General features: G+C 36.9%; 2 long non-coding RNA genes across 4 annotated transcripts; one reads left to right on the forward strand and one right to left on the reverse strand.

The window, feature by feature from the left end:
- Positions 1 to 438: 438 nt before the first annotated feature.
- On the reverse strand, positions 439 to 3,443 carry LOC115927539. Its single transcript, XR_004065715.1, has 4 exons — positions 3,380 to 3,443; positions 2,101 to 2,246; positions 1,608 to 1,770; positions 439 to 1,171 (listed from the first exon to the last, which is right to left on the reverse strand). It is a non-coding gene; the product is annotated as an uncharacterized LOC115927539 (long non-coding RNA).
- Positions 3,444 to 6,565: 3,122 nt separating this feature from the next.
- LOC115927545 lies at positions 6,566 to 11,564 on the forward strand. 3 transcript variants are annotated; one of them, XR_004065724.1, is made up of 4 exons: positions 6,566 to 6,665; positions 7,886 to 8,037; positions 8,728 to 8,875; positions 11,365 to 11,564. It is a non-coding gene; the product is annotated as an uncharacterized LOC115927545 (long non-coding RNA). The 3 variants fall into 3 exon arrangements; XR_004065723.1 differs by lacking the exon at positions 11,365 to 11,564 and having other exon boundaries at positions 7,886 to 8,052; positions 8,728 to 9,351; XR_004065719.1 differs by lacking the exon at positions 11,365 to 11,564 and having other exon boundaries at positions 8,728 to 9,351.
- Positions 11,565 to 21,014: the final 9,450 nt, after the last annotated feature.

A 21,014-nucleotide genomic window follows, 5' to 3' on the forward strand; every position in this document is an offset into this window, starting at 1 on the left:
ACTTCTACAAGTGATAAAAATGTGACTATTTTAAGAAGTCACATTTCGAGTGAAAGTACGGAGAAAAAAAATATGGAAACTACACTCGTTTCAGCTCTACAAATTGGCAACACTGATGACATCAACTGTGAGTAGCTATCCATCAACTTTGTACACAAAATTTCATATTTTCTAAATTTTCCTTAAAGTTGCACATTTCCACAGCTTTTAATCAGAGTATGTTCAGATTACTAATGACGAATAGCTTTTTACACAAAATGCTTTGACTATGGGGGATAGAAAATGTGAAATTTTGTGTACAAAGTGAATTTAGAGCTACTCAAGATGTCATCAGCATTGTCAAATTGAATAGCCGAGAGTAATTTACTAGAAAATGTAAAAAAGAGTAGTTTCCTTAATTTGTTTTCCTTACCGAGTTTGCCCATTTCTTATTTTTAATTTTGTTCAAATTTGTCTCCTTTGATTGAAGCAGTGAAATTTCTAGGGTAGATTTCCCCTTTAAATCCGTGTAAAAAATTGTCCTTTTGATCGACCAAAGATTTAGTGGGCAGGTCAAGATTTCCCAGAAGCCTTGCATTGGACCTTGCATCTTACTTCAAATATAAAATCAACACAAAACACATGAACAATCTACAAAAAGCTATTTACAATAAACTGATAGAAATGAGTTGATATGAATTATTAACAGGCAAATATGAATACTCAAATTTAAGGGTCTATGAATATAGAAGACAAGGTTATAAATAAACAGTGTCGAGAGTTTGGCAGCACACACATTGGTTTCAGCATCCTTACAAAAAGTAGTAAATTTACAGACCTATACAACTTTGTCTTGCATTCTCAACAAGATGTTGGCAATTCAATCCAAAAAGATGCACCAACAAAACTGTTATGTCGCTGATAAAGTTTCTCCATTATTAGCTGAAATGGTCAAATTTGGTTTCAATATGAGTTTTAGGATTTTTGCATTGCCCCTGAATGAAGGTATCTTAATCTACCTTGAATGAAAATTTGGTGTTCACTGGTTTGGTAAACGGCTCCCTCAGTCTTCCACAAAATTCAACGGCCGCTCCTGGTTTGGACAAAAGCAGTTTTTGTACCAACTGCGTCAGCTGCTGCTGCCCTTCCTCCAGCCTCTGCAGCGTACACAGTACCTGCACTTGAAAATTGCCTGAGAAGAAAAAAACAGACGCATAAAATGCATTATAATAACAGTTCAAGTCATTAAAAAGTTTGACAGCAAATGAATAGGATATTTTGGCGAGATATGTTTGATAGCTGTCCAATTTAGTCACTTCAGGAATATATCACCCAGCTTCAAAGACAACACCTGTGCAGCGCTTCTAACAAAGTATACATACTGTAAGGATTTAAAAGCGACTCTTCTGTAAGAAAACTATACCCATGCCTTGTTGATAAAATAAATTACATGTACTGTACGCCGCGATAATCTGTCTCTCTTATCCAATCCAACAGTATTTTAGTGTAGCAACTTAGCACAAATGGCAAATGTTGTTTTGTTAGTTAATACACTCTACAGTATATGTTCTGATACAAAAAAAACTCAGAAACTTTTGTTTGTGAAATGCTATCTGAAAAAAACTTACTTTCCGTAGCCCGAGCCCTTGCTGGAGTTGTGGGTTGGAACTGAAAAATGCGATGTGGACTTGGACTTCGCATTCAGTTTCGGCATTGGTATCTCCGCTGCCACAGCCTTAGTCGTTCCTCCGCGTACATGTTGTTTTCTTGGGTTCGAACCCTATTCAAGATCTGAAAAATAGAGACACATTGCAGATGTTAAAAGGGATATCAAGACATGACAAGAATTCTCATAAACTGAACAAACTTTTGGGTAAAGCACACTTCTTGTCCGAAATTTATGCCTAGATTACAAATTAATTTCCAGTTTTGCCGGAATGGTGCCACATCTATTAATCATCATTTTGCATGGCTGGGACACAAAGCAGGTCTAGCTATACCAAATAAATTATCTTAGCTTTTCATCATCTCTTGGATTTTGAAGAAAACAAGAAATAAGATGTAAATTATACGTCTCTGGCCGAGCCAAGCACTACTAACCATCAAGAGACAAATACTTACCAGCGTCACTTCAGGAATCACTTGTAGATTTGCTAAATCTCTGGGGAAGACGTCTCTTTCGCTTCTACACAGCATCATCTTCCGGTACCAGGTTTGACGTGTCCTCTGCCTTCCTGGCGATGTTTTTTGTGCTTTCACATAGTTGCCTGTATGTACAAATAAAACAAATCAATCTTTAAGTTAATCTACGTTATTGGAAATCAATTTCTTTAAATAATGTGTCATCTGAACTAAAAATAATTTTTTTGAAGGGACGAAATTGAGAACAAGATATAGATCTAGACTAGGTCTCGATATTTCTATAAAAACAAAATCCATACAAAAAAGGTGGTTTGGGAGCTATTTCAATTGCCTAAAAAACAAACCTGTTGATATAGGGGGTGGGATAATATAAAGTTGCTAAATGGTGGTGGAGGGAAAAGCATGGAATGTTCCATTCCCGTGGGATTTTAAATGATATTGAGGGAAGAGTAAATAAGTCAAGAAATGAGATGGTAGTAGAGGGACTTATTTTCTTCACGAAATAGCATTTTAAATCCCGATGGGAACTTTCCATGATTTTTCCAGACAGCAAAGTTAAAAACTCAACTGTTTTAATCATCCGATTACCATGTAATGTAACGAGCCATGCGCACATACCCACTCCAGCAAAGAGTCGATGCTATTATGCGTATTAACCTCTAGCACTGCACTACATGTTAATAGGCAGCATTTGCTCAAAAGGAATAGTCAATACACACATAATACACAAATGCACTTATCATGCCGATGCGGCTGTAAGCAAAGTTTGACAGTAGACAAACAATTTGAATTTCTAAATTGTTCTTCCTAACAAAATAACATCGGTAAATTGAACAAATTGTATTCTATTACTGCTATTTAGGTGTCATCAATTGTCACTAAAGTACCGATTTTTAGTGAAAGAGTTTTGTACAGTGGTGTTTGAAATGTTGAGTATCAATAGCACAGCTTTTAATACACAGCCAGGATAGTAATGCAGCTATGTAGACTCTATGCACTAACTCCATTTCTCCAAGAAGCTCCGACGCCGTTCGGCATCGGAGCTTCCTGAAGTTATGTGTGCACATAGCCTAGCCTACCCAATTACCATACCAGTCAATGCAATGAGAGTTTCATCGGCCTGCACATGCGACATAGTCTACCGTACTTTTCGTTTTAATGCAAATAATCAATATTTTATTTCATTTTACATGCTTCAAAATCAATCAAACAAAGCTTAAATTCCTTACAGATATCAAAATGTTAAAATAACGCTTACCTCGGTGTCGCAGTCTAACAGATTATTTGAAATCTCGAAGTCACGTCATCAAGTAGTCAATTCGTTATTCAGTTTAAAACACGCGGCAAGCTAGCTCTGGATGGAGCGAGCGCGCCGCACCGGCCGTGCCGGGTACGATTCACTGACCTCTACAGTGGTACGATGATATACGGTGCGTCCGCAGTTGACCCCCCTCTCCCCACCATGTACGTACGCACTTTGTATACACGTGGTTGAATGGAGCATATAAATGACGTAGCGCGGTCGGACTGACTGGGCTTTGGGGGGGGGGCACAAACATTATATGTGAGGGGAAGGGGTCACTACTTTTCTTCAAATAATGTCACCTTATGTTTTCTATTTTTTTCCCTCAAAATTATTGGGGGGCACGTGCCTCCCCCCATCGCTACGCCACAGGAGTGCATCAGTTTGACATACCTCGACCCTCCCCCCCCCCCCCATGCGTATGCATGTGGCCTAATTTCGCCAGCTAGTATTTTTTAAGAAATATTTATTTGGACATTAAAAATAAGTTCAACAAAATACGTCTGAATAAAACGTTCTGTAAACGTTATATCCAAGAACGTTTAATTTGTAACGTCCACAAAACGTTTTCTGAACGTCTTCAAAAGACCTAGCTCCGCAGCGAATGTAAGGTCCCAACTTAGACGTTATATAAACGTTTTTTAAACGTTTAATATGGACGAAGACGTACGGAACCTGATAAGAACGTTCTGTAGACGTTTTAAAAACGTTTTGTGTTTGCTGGGTAAACGTAAAAAGTGTGATGCGTGCAAGGTCAATGTGAAGAGACGTTATGCATGCAAAGTAAACGTAAAAAGTGTGATGCGTGCAAAGTCAATGTGAAGAGACGTTATGCATGCAAAGTAAACGTAAAAAGTGTGATGCATGCAAGGTCAATGTGAAGAGACGTTATGCATGCAAAGTAAACGTAAAAAGTGTGATGCATGCAAAGTCAATGTGAAGAGACGTTATGCATGCAAAGTAAACGTAAAAAGTGTGATGCATGCAAAGTCAATGTGAAGAGACGTTATGCATGCAAAGTAAACGTAAAAAGTGTGATGCGTGCAAAGTCAATGTGAAGAGACGTTATGCATGCAAAGTAAACGTAAAAAGTGTGATGCATGCAAAGTCAACGTGAAGAGACGTTATGCATGCAAAGTAAACGTAAAAAGTGTGATCATATGGAAAACTTTTAGCCCTAAACGCGCATAAAAGAACACAGCACTAAACAACCGCTTTCACGAAGAGAGAGCGCTCAAGTGCACTCTTGCGTGAAAGTACACTGATCGGTATGCATGCAAAGTAAACGTAAAAAGTGTGATGCGTGCAAGGTCAATGTGAAGAGACGTTATGCATGCAAAGTAAACGTAAAAAGTGTGATGCATGCAAAGTCAATGTGAAGAGACGTTATGCATGCAAAGTAAACGTAAAAAGTGTGATGCGTGCAAAGTCAACGTGAAGAGACGTCCCTGATAGCAGACTGACGTCTTAAAGACGTCATAAATTGGTCGTAAAGTGGTAAACACGTCGTACGTCGTATGGACGACGTAATTACGACGTCATTATGACGTCTTTATAAGACCATTTTTTTCCAAGATAATTTTTGTCGTATTAACGACGTCATAAAGACGTCATTTTGACGTCTTTAAAAGACTATTTTTTCCAAGCTAATTTTTGTCATATTGACGACGTGATAATGACGTCATTATGACGTCTTTAAAAGACTATTTTTTCCAAGATAATTTTTGTCGTATTAACGACGTCATAAAGACGTCATTTTCTCGTCTTTAAAAGACTTTTTTTTCCAAGCTTATTTTTGTCGTATTGACGACGTGATAACGACGTCATTATGACGTCTTTAAAAGACTATTTTTTTCAATGTAATGTTGTCGTATTGACGACGTGATAACGACGTCATTATGACGTCTTTAAAATACTATTTTTTCCAAGCTAATTTTTGTCGTATCGACGACGTCATTATGACGTCTTTAAAAGACTAATTTTTTCAATGTAATATCGTCGTATTGACGACGTGATAACGACGTCATTATGACGTCTTTAAAAGACTATTTTTTCCAAGCTAATTTTTGTCGTATCGACGACGTCATTATGACGTCTTTAAAAGACTATTTTTTCCAATGTAATGTTGTCGTATTGACGACGTGATAACGACGTCATTATGACGTCTTTAAAATACTATTTTTTCCAAGCTAATTTTTGTCGTATCGACGACGTCATTATGACGTCTTTAAAAGACTAATTTTTTCAATGTAATGTCGTCGTATTGACGACGTGATAACGACGTCATTATGACGTCTGTAAAAGACTATTTTTCCAAGCTAATTTTTGTCGTATCGACGACGTCATTATGACGTCTTTAAAAGACTATTTTTTCCAATGTAATGTTGTCGTATTGACGACGTGATAACGACGTCATTATGACGTCTCTAAAGTACTAATTTTTCCAAGCTAATTTTTGTCGTATCGACGACGTCATTTTGACGTCTTTAAAAGACTATTTTATTTCCAATGTAATGTTGTCGTATTGACGACGTGATAACGACGTCATCATGACGTCTTTAAATTACTATTTTTTCCAAGCTATTTGTTGTCGTATTGACGACGTCATTACGACGTCATTATGACTTCTTTTAAAGACTATTTATTCCAAGATAATTGTTGTCGTATCGACGACGTCATTACGACGTCTTTAAAAGACTATTTTTTCCAATATATTTTTTGTCGTATTGACAATGTCATTACGACGTCATTATGACCTCTTTTAAAGACTATTTTTCCAAGATATTTTATTGTCGTAAGGACGACGTTATAACGACGTCATAGTGACGTCTCTAATAACTTTTTTTTTCAAGATAATAATTGGGTTAAGACTACAACATCTAATATGAGCATAAGTCAAAGTAAATAGGGCAATTATCAGAATTAAAAATAGGGAACCCCCCCCCCCCCCCCGCCCCCCCCCCCCTCAAATGTCATTAGTCATTAATAGTGGACCAATTTCACACCAAGGTCTGCAATATGGATCAAGACTATACATGCTCGCATCTAGTTTGCTATTTCAAACGGGAATGTGTACGTACGTGTGTGTACAGGTACATTCAGCACTCAAGGCAATGCGTAGGACTACAATGCATTGCATTGCACTATGTGTATGTAATGTATTTGAATTCAGAGTGAAAAAGCCGTTGCAAGAAGTATCATCCTGAATACTCTCGTTTTCTCCTGCAAATTTACAGTATGGGTAAGTCCTAGAATTACCTAATTTATTTACGAAAAGTACATAAATCTATAGTTACTGTTTTTTATTCTGAAAAGTTGATATGTAGACTCTTTGTTACTGTATTATGCATGATCTTATGTCAGTGATAGTGAGCTCGGACTTTCAACATTTGCTGACTAGATTCGAAATGTATGATCCCATATAGGCCTATGTATTTTTATGTAGGGTTTTGATTGATGGGATGCATGGCATGGGGCATTATTTAAAGCAAAAAAGTTTACTCATTTGCCTACACATGGGCTGCATGGCTTTAAAGGGAAATCTAACTCGAATATACAACTGCTCTAAAACTGAAAGAAAGCAGAAAAATAAGAGAAGCAAACTGATGAAAGTTTTGGCACTAGGTAGGTCTACTGCTAAGTCACACCTAAGATGGATAATACATGCAGTCACTCCTTTATTCCAAGCAATACTGTAGATCTACTACTAGTTCAGAATCATATCCAGACTTTTTGACCAGTGACCCATGGCGTGGTCGGTGAGAGTCCTAAAAATCTAAAACATAGGTCTAGATCGGCCTACCCCAAATCAAGCAAATATTCATGAAATGTTCAAATAATGCCGGTCATGATTTAGTTATGTTTCTAACCTGTTTCTGGTCAATTTTTCTTATTTTGGGGGGAGTATTTTTCGGGAAAAACGTTGATTGTAGTATACACTTTCTGACAGGTTGCACGGCAAACCGCTGCACAATACAAGTGCATACAGATGGAGGGTTGCGGGGGCACGTAAGTCTGTGTGAAGTGATCTACCTCCTCATTGTACGGTACATAACTTCACAGAGGCGTGCACCCGCCCGCAACCACCATCGGTATGCACTTGTAATGTGCAGCGGTTTACAGTGAAACCTGTGAGAAAGTGTACTATAGTACCGGCCCAGGCCCAGATGTTTGAAAATTGAACATTGCGTGTCGATACGTAGAGGAATAAAGCAGTGACTTGTGTCACAAACATGTAACCTTAAACAATTTGTTTCTACAGTCTTTAGACAGCAAATTTAGCTTATAGGCTACCGTATACAGAAATCTTATTTGGAAATAATCGGTTAGACCTGTAAATGGTAAACAAAATTCTTTCCCCACAGGCTGTTCAAAGAAGCTTGTAGTATTTGTGTTGCACATGCATACATTATCAACCTTTCATTTTGTTTTAACTTTATTCATTTTCTCATTTATTTGTAGGCATCTTTTTTTAACATCTTTCGTCAAAGAAGTGGATTCAAAGCACATTGTGGCCTCAGTATATTGATGTGAAACCATGCAGAAAATGCTACTTTCTCTCAACCTTGTGGATGTTCCCTACTTCCCTAAGGATCAGCAGCCTCTTGAAACAGGTGAAGCCATTATCGGTAAATGTGTACATGTACTTGTATTATTTCTGTACATTTATTTGTCATATTGTGCATGATCACTGAGACACTGACGAATTAGACACTACATAATGGTTCATTTCATTTGAAAGGCTTATTTCAGTTATTTGTCCTAAGTTTCAAATATATTTATAATTCAATTAATTTTAGATCACTAAAACCTGCAGGTATGTTGCAATAACCGACAATATTATGTGAGTTTCAAACAGTGTTTTTTTACCCTTCAGCATAGGTCAAGGAGCTTTCATTCTACCCTCATCAGCAAACTACAGGAATGCCAGTTTTCAGGCAATAGCCTGAATTCAGGCCCTGAGGAGTTATTTTCATACCATAGTTTAGGTTTTTTGTGTACAAGCTAGCTCATTCTAGGTGATTTTTCAGGTCCTCTGATCAATTCTAACTGGCATCCCTGAAACTAGAATTGTATTGATAATTAACCAAACAAAATCCTGAATCACGTTTTGCATTGCCCACAAATGTTTAAAACCCAAAGGTGTGTTGACTTTATGTTTGTGAGCAATAAGAAATTATTTCTGATAAATCTTACCAAGCAGTACTTTTCTGACAGAATTAATTATTTACGTTCCAGTTTTAAAATATATGAAAGTTTTTCTTAAATTGTATTCCTTTCTTTTTGCTTTATTCATGCATTAGAATTCCTTGCGTCTATGTTCCTTGGATCTGAAAACAGTGCATAATGCAGGAGATTCCACCCAAAAGCTAACCCACAAGTCCAAGCTGAAGTGGAATATTTCGCAAAATTTGATCTACACTCACCCGATAGCTTTACTGCTAGAGAAAGGTTATTTTTTCACTTCATTATACTTTATAGAGAGAGATTGGGGGAGGGGGAGGGGGAGGGGTGAGGTGTAGCCACAAACCTGAATGGATAAGCTGTAGAACTGAAATTTCCAGTCATGTTACTTGCAATTTTAATGAATTACAGGATTTACGAACTGACATAATAACGATTTGGGTAAAAGTCTAAAAGATTCCAGTATTTTGAGGATATTTGTAATTACTATTCATGAAGTTGACCTGTTTCATAATGTCTCATGCTCACCCCCCTCCCCCCACCCCATCCACTTCATATCAGTTCTTAAAACATGTTGCAAATTATATATACATTGTAAGTTGGTAATAGAGAAAAATTGAGTGAGGTAAATGCAATACAAATCGAATCCATTATTAAGCAATTAAGACTTGTTCAGGTACGGCACGTGAACCTCCAACAAATTTCAAAAATGATGCAGTTTGGTTTTATGTGTAAAGTGAATGGCAACAAAGGACCTACCGGTGCGTGTCTTTGTATGTTTTGGACTGCGCAAATTCAGTGAGCTCTTTTTAATAATATACACTATGTAAAGCGTATTGAACTCTATGTCAGCATTTAAAAAACTCTGCGATTTTGACTGTTTTGCAGCATCATATCTGAGCAAGCCTTAACGGGACGTGGTAAAATTGTTCAGATGAGAGACAATTGTGCTAAGGTATTGACTTCAATGCTATATGTACACTTAAAGATAATCTGAAAGTTTGAGTGAAAAAAGACCATTATTGATGATAAAAATTGGGAACAACTGATCTGATCGATTCCTTAATTCTTCCAACTATATTATTATAATTTAATTAAATTTTAGGTGAATGTAAATCATCACAAAGAAAAGAATTGGATCTAATACCTTAGATTTTTAAAGGCCTGTTTTATATCTTATTTTCATGGAAAAACGGTTGGGGGAAAATTCAAAAATTTATTGGGAGAATGAAGTGTTAAAGAGTGACACACAGTGGCGCCTTCAAAGAAAACCATAAATATCTTTGTGGTTTGAGAATTTTTTGGTAGTTAAAAGTATAAAATTCTTGGATTGTATCTGTGATTTTGAGAGCACTATATGGCTTACCTTTATTGAATTCGCTGTTAAAATTTAAGTTAAATTAATATTTTGTGAAACTCCCCCCAGGAGTTTCAAACGTGCCAAATGAATGTTGTGACATTAGCAATAGAATGTATCTCTTTGTGCTAAACTTGTTCAGCATGTTTGCTATTTTATCTTAAACTTGGAAATATCTTCTGAATAATTATTGCACAGTCACCTTGGAATTGCCCAACAAAGCCACTCGTACTGGCGGGAATGTTATCTGATAGAAATTGTATTTTTATACTTGAACTTCAGCTTCTGTATTTGCAACAATTTTTTTTTGGATGATATTTATAAAATATGAATGTTGCCACTAATGCCTTTTCTTGTATTTAAGTCATGTGCCAGTAAGAAGCAGGTTTCTAGCACAGAAAATAGGTACAGTTGAGCTGATATCTGCACAGTTTTCTAATATGCTGTATCGCCAAATGTGAACATCGTGGTTTCAACGGGCAAGCAACCATCATCAGAAAACTCTGCAGGTATCAGTGAAGCTGTCCCTGTTCCCCTTGCTGCCAACTTGTTCCTTTTGAGTGTAAGAAATAACTTAGCTAAGCCATGTGTTTATCATTTGTGCCATTTTTCTCTTGTGTGTGATTTAGATTGTATAGTTTTATACTTTATACTGAATTCTTGCCATAAACTTAGATATTCCCCTTGTATGTAACAAGTATTGATCTTTCATGCTCAGGAATTGTTTCCAACAACCTTTTGTTTTATGTTATAGTCTTTATCTGCATTAAAGTATTGGGGTTGTGAGGAGCAGTGTTGCAGCATGGAGAAGAAATAGAGCTGCACTGATGAATGCCCAGCTTTCCACTATGCTGTTTTGCTGAATATGAGGAACTTCCCAGTCTGATGTTTTCTTGTCTACTAAACAACTGCGGGTATCAGTGTAGCTTTACCTAGTCTCTATGCTGCTAACCTGCTTCTCACAACCGCAAGACTTATAAGTTAAGCCAATATATATCATAGTTTCTTGTAACTGAATTAAATTTGAAATGAAATAGCACAATTTATAACGAAACAAATATCTTTGTGATGGCCTGTTAACTTTCTTAAAATCAATTATGAGACTGACAGAAATACACTAGGTATTTATACAGCATGTTTTGGAAGAAGTTTCAGGATGGTGATGGAAAGATTTTGTATTTATAGAAGACAAGTTAGATAGAAGAAGGTATAAACATAAGTATTCTATATTTTTATTATCCATTTTCATACCATATAAATGAACATTAAAAATATGAAAATTACTTTCTGTCTGGCATGTGTATATATTATGTGATGCAATATCTGTTGCTCTATTTTTACTGTGTGAATGTTCAGAATGTATTCATGAAGTGACTTTTACACTTTCTTCCTTCATCAGGTGGTCATATAGATGTCATTTAGAGGACACAAAAGACGTAAAGATCATGTAAGGATAAAAGGTACATCGAAATGACCAGTAAGATGTAAATATCACGTCAAAATTTGATGTCCATACAACGTATACACGACGTCTGTAGGACGTCTTTCTTGGGTAAAAGTTGACGTCTTAAAGACGTCTTTCTTGGACCAATAAGACCAGAAAAAAATATGACGTCCATACGACGTCTTCCATGGTACAAGTTGACGTCTTAAAGATGTCTTTCTTTGACTAATAAGACGTTAAAATCACGACAAAATATGACGTCCATACGATGTCTTTCTGTAGTACAAGGTGACGTCTTAAAGACGTCTTTCTTTGACCAAAAGATGTAAATATGACGTCCATACGACGTCTTTCTATGGTACAAGTTGACGTCTTAAAGACGTCTTTCTTTAACTTATAAGACGTAAAAATCACGTCAAAATATGACGTCCTCATGACGACGTGCGCGGGTGCAAAATCATGTCTTTTTGACGTCGTGTTATGTCGTCTTAAAGACGTCTTTCTTTAACTAAAAGACGTAAATATGACGTTCATATGACGTCTTCCCATGGTACAAGTTGACGTCTTAAAGACGTCTTTCTTTGACTAGTAAGACGTAAATATGACGTCCATACGACGTCTTCCTAAGGTACAAGTTGACGTCTTAAAGACGTCTTTCTTTGACTAATAAGACGTAAAAATCACGTCAAAATATGACGTCCTCATGACGACGTGCGCGGGTGCAAAATCATGTCTTTTTGACGTCGTGTTATGTCGTCTTAAAGACGTCTTTCTTTAACTAAAAGACGTAAATATGACGTTCATATGACGTCTTCCTATGGTACAAGTTGACGTCTTAAAGACGTCTTTCTTTGACTAGTAAGACGTAAATATGACGTCCATACGACGTCTTCCTAAGGTACAAGTTGACGTCTTAAAGACGTCTTTCTTTGACTAATAAGACGTAAAAATCACGTCAAAATATGACGTCCTCATGACGACGTGCGCGGGTGCAAAATCATGTCTTTTTGACGTCGTATTATGTCGTCTTAAAGACGTAGTACAAGACGTAAATATGACGTGATATTTACCAGTCTCTGCTATCAGGGGTTATGCATGCAAAGTAAACGTAAAAAGTGTGATGCATGCAAAGTCAACGTGAAGAGACGTTATGCATGCAAAGTAAACGTAAAAAGTGTGATGCATGCAAAGTCAACGTGAAGAGACGTTATGCATGCAAAGTAAACGTAAAAAGTGTGATCATATGGAAAACTTTTAGCCCTAAACGCGCATAAAAGAACACAGCACTAAACAACCGCTTTCACGAAGAGAGAGCGCTCAAGTGCACTCTTGCGTGAAAGTACACTGATCGGTATGCATGCAAAGTAAACGTAAAAAGTGTGATGCGTGCAAGGTCAATGTGAAGAGACGTTATGCATGCAAAGTAAACGTAAAAAGTGTGATGCATGCAAAGTCAATATGAAGAGACGTTATGCATGCAAAGTAAACGTAAAAAGTGTGATGCATGCAAAGTCAATGTGAAGAGACGTTATGCATGCAAAGTAAACGTAAAAAGTGTGATGCGTGCAAAGTCAATGTGAAGAGACGTTATGCATGCAAAGTAAACGTAAAAAGTGTGATGCATGCAAAGTCAATGTGAAGAGACGTTATGCATGCAAAGTAAACGTAAAAAGTGTGATGCATGCAAAGTCAATGTGAAGAGACGTTATGCATGCAAAGTAAACGTAAAAAGTGTGATGCATGCAAAGTCAATGTGAAGAGACGTTATGCATGCAAAGTAAACGTAAAAAGTGTGATGCGTGCAAAGTCAATGTGAAGAGACGTTATGCATGCAAAGTAAACGTAAAAAGTGTGATGCATGCAAAGTCAACGTGAAGAGACGTTATGCATGCAAAGTAAACGTAAAAAGTGTGATCATATGGAAAACTTTTAGCCCTAAAAGCGCATATGAAAGAACGTAGCACTAAACAACCGCTTTCACGAAGAGAGAGCGCTCAAGTGCACTCTTGCGTAAAAGTACACTGATCGGTATGCATGCAAAGTAAACGTAAAAAGTGTGATGCGTGCAAGGTCAATGTGAAGAGACGTTATGCATGCAAAGTAAACGTAAAAAGTGTGATGCGTGCAAAGTCAATGTGAAGAGACGTTATGCATGCAAAGTAAACGTAAAAAGTGTGATGCATGCAAAGTCAATGTGAAGAGACGTTATGCATGCAAAGTAAACGTAAAAAGGCGTTTGCATGCAAAGTAAACGTAAAAAGGTGTTTGCATGCAAAGTAAACGTGAAAAGACGTTTGCATGCAAAGTCAACGTGAAAAGGCGTTTGCATGCAAAGTAAATGTAAAAAGTGTTATGCATGCAAAGTAAACGTGAAAAGACGTTTGCATGCAAAGTAAACGTAAAAAGGCGTTTGCATGCAAAGTAAAGGTAAAAAGGCGTTTGCATGCAAAGTAAACGTAAAAAGGCGTTTGCATGCAAAGTAAACGTAAAAAGGCGTTTGCATGCAAAGTAAACGTAAAAAGGCGTTTGCATGCAAAGTAAACGTAAAAAGGCGTTTGCATGCAAAGTCAACTTAAAAGGCGTTTGCATGCAAAGTAAACGTAAAAAGACGTTTGCATGCAAAGTAAACGTAAAAAGGCGTTTGCATGCAAAGTAAACGTAAAAAGACGCTATGCATGCAAAGTAAACATGGAAAAATGATATGTATGCAAAGTAAACGTGAAAAATTCTAAGTTGACAAAGAAGTGTCCTCGGTCTTTGTGATTACTCTATGCTGTTCCGAAATTCCCTCATACATGTCCAGCAGGTACTAATGCGAGGGCGGTTTTATGCATACACCTAACCACTAGTCTCAAACTAAACATGTTTCGATATTAATAGTACAACACATATTTATGTACATTTTTCCGGCGAATGTGTGTGTTCCAACTCAAGCTCTGTGTTTGATATCAATAACGATTGCTAAAATTCTATTTAACAAATTTGCTTAAATTAATCAAATGTAACATGATTGTAAGAACTATTGTAATTTATTATTGATAACAAGTTTTATAAATGTTGTTCCACTTACAGCTGCCACTTAACTACATCTGCTGTGTTATGTAATCGATCCATAATGCGCATAATAAAAGAAGAGAAAATAATTATGAGAACAGATATTTTGGGGGCTAACATTACCGGTACTTGATCAAGGAAAGGAGCATTTGGTAAATTATTTTTTAATTATATATGATTTTCATGATAAGAGAACAAAGTTCATTCATAACCGTGGACGAAAGTTCAGTTTCAAAGAAGATGAATCGGAGGAAAAGAATTTGGCATTCATGCAAATTGATTTCCCCCCTTCATCTGAGAAAATGAGGGGGGGGGGGTTAAGTCCAATGAGTTAGAAAAGAGGGGATAGAGGGAAAGGGTTTGGGGCAGATTGTGTGTTTTGATACAGGAAAAACTCATAATTTCAATTATTTTATGTTGAGATATATGAACATCGAAATTCTAAGAATATTCAGTTTTATTCTGGAAAAAATAATCAATGCTTGTTCTAGTTTGGGGGATGAGATAACTGTATACTGCAGTAATTTTTTCATATAATGTAATTGTGCTATAGATACATTGTGATATTATGAAAAATAAATTGTGTTGTATTTAAGTTCGTTTATCAAGTGATAACATGTTTGTTATCATTATATTTCAGTTTGTATAAACTTGGACTTAAAAAAATGCTTTGCTCCTACTTATGTACGAAAAAGATTTTGAGTTTTGGGTAAATAAATTCAGTGAATGAACACAAAATACAACAATACATTTGGAAATTGTTTGTTTTCTTCCCCCTTTTTAGTATAGGAAGATAAGAGTTGATTTTTGCTTGGCCATTCGCAGAACTTGAATAAGAGAAGAACAAGATTCTGATTTATTTTACTCAATAAATACAGGAAAACTATCTTCTGCAGATAAATCCCCTTCGCATATCTCGAAAGGGTCTGTGGGTGAGAATACTGGGTGTGAGTGTCAAGTCGACGCCATTATTTGTTATCAATTCGATGTTCGTCCTGTGTGTTTATTAGTTGGACGGCCTTCACCCTAAAAAGGCCGGGCTATTTGAGGTCTTAATACACTGTTAGAACGGTGTTTAAAATATCTTTGTTTCAAAGAATGTTGTTTAAAAAAGTAAACAACGTTGTTCAAAATGGAAAAATCAGTGCTCGATTGGCTTAAACAACTATGTATTAAAAAACAAAAAGATTTAATTAAACAGAGTTGTTTAAAAAGTCCCGGGGGCGTCGTTGATATTTTCTCGATACGCGACTGCAATTTGCGCACACACATGCGATACGCGATATGCAAAAAGTACGTACATAATACATGCATGCAAGCATGCAGTGCTAGTGTGCAGTGCAGACGAAAATGGCGGAACACGGGGCAAGGCGACGACTTGGTTCTTCTCGGCTTCGCCGATGGGGTTTAGGTGAAGTTATAGAGACACATAATAATGTTGTCTGTCACTGCCATGAATATGATGAACAAATGTTGAAGTAAATTGGCAACAAGCTCTGCATGTTACAGTGTATAAGTCGTTGTGATTATTGCAGGAGTGGTTCCAGTAGGTCATTTCACAAATTCAAACAACCAGATAATAACCATTAAACAGTTCTGTTTAAAATTGAAGCAACTCCTTTTAAACAACCCAGTTGTGCAGTAATACTGAATAAACAACAGTTGCTTAGTAATTTAAACATTATTGTTTAAAATTTAAACAACTTGCTTTAAACAACCGAGTTGTGCAATTTTATTACTAAACAACTGTTGTTTAAAAGGTTTCCTAATTTTTAAACAACTAAGTGTTCAAAATGTAAACAACCTTAATTTGTTTAATTTTTAAACAACAGTTGAGCGATTCACCGGTTAACTCGGGGTTGTTTAAAATTTAATTTTTTTCTAACAGTGTACGGCCAGGGGGGCATTATGCCCCCCTCCCCCCTAAGATCTCGGCCGTGAAACGGCCGATCGCCGGGAAAATTTGCACGCATGTCAAGTGCAGTGTATAGAATACTATGGTAAATTTAATTTTTGAAAAATTTACTCATTTGCATATTTATGGTCATTTATGCAAATAAGGTCATAAAATTCCCGTCTTTTAAGGAAAAAATGACATTTCCATATGTTTTGTACTCAAATCACGAAAAAGTAGCGATTTTCGGGCTGACATGCAAAGACAAAAGGTCACGTGACTTTGTCTGATTTTCAACAAAAATATATTTTAAAAGATGCGCAAGACTCGAAAGAAAAAGTCAGCGAGCGGAGGGGCACCATCCGTATGCGTTCCCGAACAATCAGAAAAATCGCGGAGGGTGGGCCATACTCCCCCCCCCCCAGCTTATGTCGAAATTCCAGTTGATACCAGTTGAAACCAGTAAGGTTTCAGTTCCAACTGGTATCTACTGTTTTGAACTGGTTTCAACTGGTCTCAACTGGTACCAGTAGAAATACCAGTTGACATCTGAGACCAGTTGATTTACCAGTTGCTTTACTAGTTGAAAACCAATAGATGATTACAAGTTGATTTACCAGTTGAAAACCAGCAGATGATCACAAGTTGAAAACCAGTAGGTGATCGCCCCACCCCCGATCTCCTTCTTCCCCCTTTTATTTTCTTCTTCCTCTTCTTTCTTTCCCTTTCTCTCCTCGTTCCCTTCTTTTCCTTCTCTCTCTCTCTCTCTCTCTCTTTTGTCCTCCTTTTATTTCCTTCTTTTTTGTTCCTTCTTTTTGTTTTCCTTCTGTTTTTCCTTCTTTTTGTTTTCCTTTTTTTTCCCTTCATTTTTTTCTTTTTTTCCCGGGGGGGGGGGGGGGGGCCTTAGGCCCCCCTGGATCTTCACTGGATCTCACAAGACTAGGCCTTCACCCTAAAAAGGCCGGGCTATTTGAGGTCTTAATACGGCCAGGGGGGCATTATGCCCCTTCCCCCTAAGATCTCGGCCGTAAAACGGCCGATCGCCGGGAAAATGTGCACGCATGTCAAGTGCAGTGTATAGAATACTATGGTAAATTTAATTTTTGAAAAATTCACTCATTTGCATATTTATGGTCATTTATGCAAATAAGGTCATAAAATTCCCGTCTTTTAAGGAAAAAATGACATTTGCATATGTTTTGTACTCAAATCACGAAAATGTAGCGATTTTCGGGCTGACACGTAAAGACAAAAGGTCACGTGACTTTGTCTGATTTTCAACAAAAATATATTTTAAAAGATGCGCAAGACTCGAAAGAAAAAGTCAGCGAGCGGAGGGGCACCATCCGTATGCGTTCCCGAACAATCAGAAAAATCGCGGAGGGTGGGCCATAATGCCCCCCCCCCCCCAGCTTATTAGGGTTAATGGCCCGTCCATGTCGAAATTCCAGTTGATACCAGTTGAAACCAGTAAGGATTCAGTTCCAACTGGTATCTACTGGTTTCAACTGGTTTCAACTGGTCTCAACTGGTCTTAACTGGTACCAGTAAAAAATACCAGTTGACATCTGAGACCAGTTGATTTACCAGTTGAAAACCAGCAGATGATCACAAGTTGAAAACTAGTAGGTGATCGCCCCACTCCCGATCTCCTTCTTCCCCCTTTTATTTTCTTCTTCCTCTTCTTTCTTTCCCTTTCTCTCCTCGTTCCCTTCTTTTCCTTCTCTCTTTCTCTATCTCTCTCTTTTCTCCTCCTTTTTTCCCTTCTTTTTTGTTCCTTTTTTTTGTTTTCCTTCTGTTTTTCCTTCTTTTTTCCCCCCTTTTTTTCCCCCCTTTTTTTTTTCCCCAGGGGGGGGGGGGGGGGCCTTAGGCTCCCCTGGATCCGCCACTGGATTTCAGTGTCAACCTGTTTTATACTTTATACTTTAATAAGAAAAAACGCATCAAAGTAATCAAAATACATACATATTGAATGCAGCGAGGAATAATGAAATCAATGTGGTTCCAAAAGATGATGTAGATGACTCTTCTTGATAAAGGTTTAAAAGCAAGTGAAGTACAGTTCAAATCACGACTACTATAAATACCGTGTAAAGTCAAATGGCCAGAATCGATGGGGTAGTAAACTTGCATTCCATGTTTTCCCACACTAAAAATAAATTACGTGGAAAATGAACGAACAAAAAAATCTACGTAAAAAGTGAACGCTAAAAAAAAATCTGCGTGAAAAGTAAACGTGAAAAATTGTATGCATGCAAAGTTTACGTGACAAATTGTATGCATGCAAAGTAAACGTGACAATGTGTTATGCGTGCAAAGTAAACGTCACAAAATGTTATGCATGCAAAGTAAACGTAAAAAGACCTTTGCATGCAAAGTAAACGTGAAAAGATGTTATGCATGCAAAGTAAACGTTAAAAGACGTTTGCATGCAAAGTAAACGTAAAAAGGCGTTTGCATGCAAAGTAAACGTTAAAAGACGTTTGCATGCAAAGTAAACGTAAAAAGGCGTTTGCATGCAAAGTAAACGTAAAAAGACGTTTGCATGCAAAGTAAACGTAAAAAGGCGTTTGCATGCAAAGTAAACGTAAAAAGACGCTATGCATGCAAAGTAAACGTGAAAAAATGTTTGCATGCAAAGTCAACGTGAAAAGGCGTTTGCATGCAAAGTCAACGTGAAAAGGCGTTTGCATGCAAAGTAAACGTAAAAAGGCGTTTGCATGCAAAGTAAACGTAAAAAGGCGTTTGCATGCAAAGTAAACGTAAAAAGGCGTTTGCATGCAAAGTAAACGTGAAAAGGCGTTTGCATGCAAAGTAAACGTGAAAAGACGTTTGCATGCAAAGTAAACGTAAAAAGGCGTTTGCATGCAAAGTAAACGTAAAAAGACGTTTGCATGCAAAGTAAACGTAAAAAGGCGTTTGCATGCAAAGTAAACGTAAAAAGGCGTTTGCATGCAAAGTAAACGTAAAAAGGCGTTTGCATGCAAAGTAAACGTAAAAAGGCGTTTGCATGCAAAGTAAACGTAAAAAGGCGTTTGCATGCAAAGTAAACGTAAAAAGGCGTGTGCATGCAAAGTAAACGTAAAAAGACGTTTGCATGCAAAGTAAACGTAAAAAGACGCTATGCATGCAAAGTAAACGTGGAAAAATGATATGTATGCAAAGTAAACGTGAAAAATTCTAAGTTGACAAAGAAGTGTCCTCGGTCTTTGTGATTACTCTATGCTGTTCCGAAATTCCCTCATACATGTCCAGCAGGTACATGTGCGAGGGCGGTTTTATGCATACACGTTACCGCTAGTCTCAAACTAAACATGTTTCGATATTAATAGTACAACACATATTTATGTACGTTTTTCCGGCGAATGTGTGTGTTCCAACTCAAGCTCTGTTTCATTAAGCTTGATATCAATAACGATTGCTAAAATTCTATTTAAAAAATTTGCTTAAATTAATCAAATGTAACATGATTGTAAGAACTATTGTAATTTATTATTGATAACAAGTTTTATAAATGTTGTTCCACTTACAGCTGTAACTTAACTACATCTGCTGTGTTATGTAATCGATCCATAATGCGCATAATAAAAGAAGAGAAAATAATTATGAGAACAGATATTTTGGGGGATAACATTACCGGTACTTGATCAAGGAAAGGAGCATTTGGTAAATTATTTTTTAATTATATATGATTTTCATGATAAGAGAACAAAGTTCATTCATAACCGTGGACGAAAGTTCAGTTTCAAAGAAGATGAATCGGAGGAAAAGAATTTGGCATTCATGCAAATTGATTTCCCCCCTTCATCTGAGAAAATGAGGGGGGGGGGTTAAGTCAAAGGAGTTAGAAAAGAGGGGATAGAGGGAAAGGGTTTGGGGCAGATTGTGTGTTTATATACAGGAAAAACTCATAATTTCAATTATTTTATGTTGAGATGTATGAACTTCGAAATTCTAAGAATATTCAGTTTTATTCTGGAAAAAAATAATCAATGCTCGATCTAGTTTGGGGTATGTATACTGCAGTAATTTTTTCATATAATGTAATTGTGCTATAGATACATTGTTATATTATGAAAAGTATATTGTGTTGTATTTAAGTTCGTTTATTAAATGATAACATGTTTGTTATCATTATATTTCAGTTTGTATAAACTTGGACTTAAAAAAATGCTTTGCTCCTATGTTATGTACGAAAAAGATTTTTAATTTTGGGTAAATAAATTCAGTGAATGAACACAATATACAACAATTAAATTAGAAATTGTATGTTTTCTTCCCTTTTTTTAGTATAAGAAGATAAGAGTTTTTTGCTTGGCCATTCGCAGAACTTGATTAAGAGAAGAACAAGATTCTGATTTATTTCACTCAATAAATACAGGAAAACTATCTTCTGCAGATAAATCCACTTCGCATATCTCGAAAGGGTCTGTGGGTGAGAATACTGGGTGTGAGTGTCAAGTCGGTGCCATCATGTGTTATTAATTCGATGTTCGTCCTGTGTGCTTATTAGTTGGCTGGCCTTGACCCTAAAAAGGCCGGGCAATCTGAGGTCTTAATATGGCCAGGGGGGCATTATGCCCCCCTCCCCCTAAGATCTCGGCCGTGAAACGGCCGATCGCCGCGAAAATGTGCACGCATGTCAAGTGCAGTGTAA

Source organism: Strongylocentrotus purpuratus, unplaced genomic scaffold (assembly GCF_000002235.5).
Source record: "Strongylocentrotus purpuratus isolate Spur 01 unplaced genomic scaffold, Spur_5.0 spur5_contig_849, whole genome shotgun sequence".
NCBI classification, from domain to species: Eukaryota; Metazoa; Echinodermata; class Echinoidea; order Camarodonta; family Strongylocentrotidae; genus Strongylocentrotus; species Strongylocentrotus purpuratus.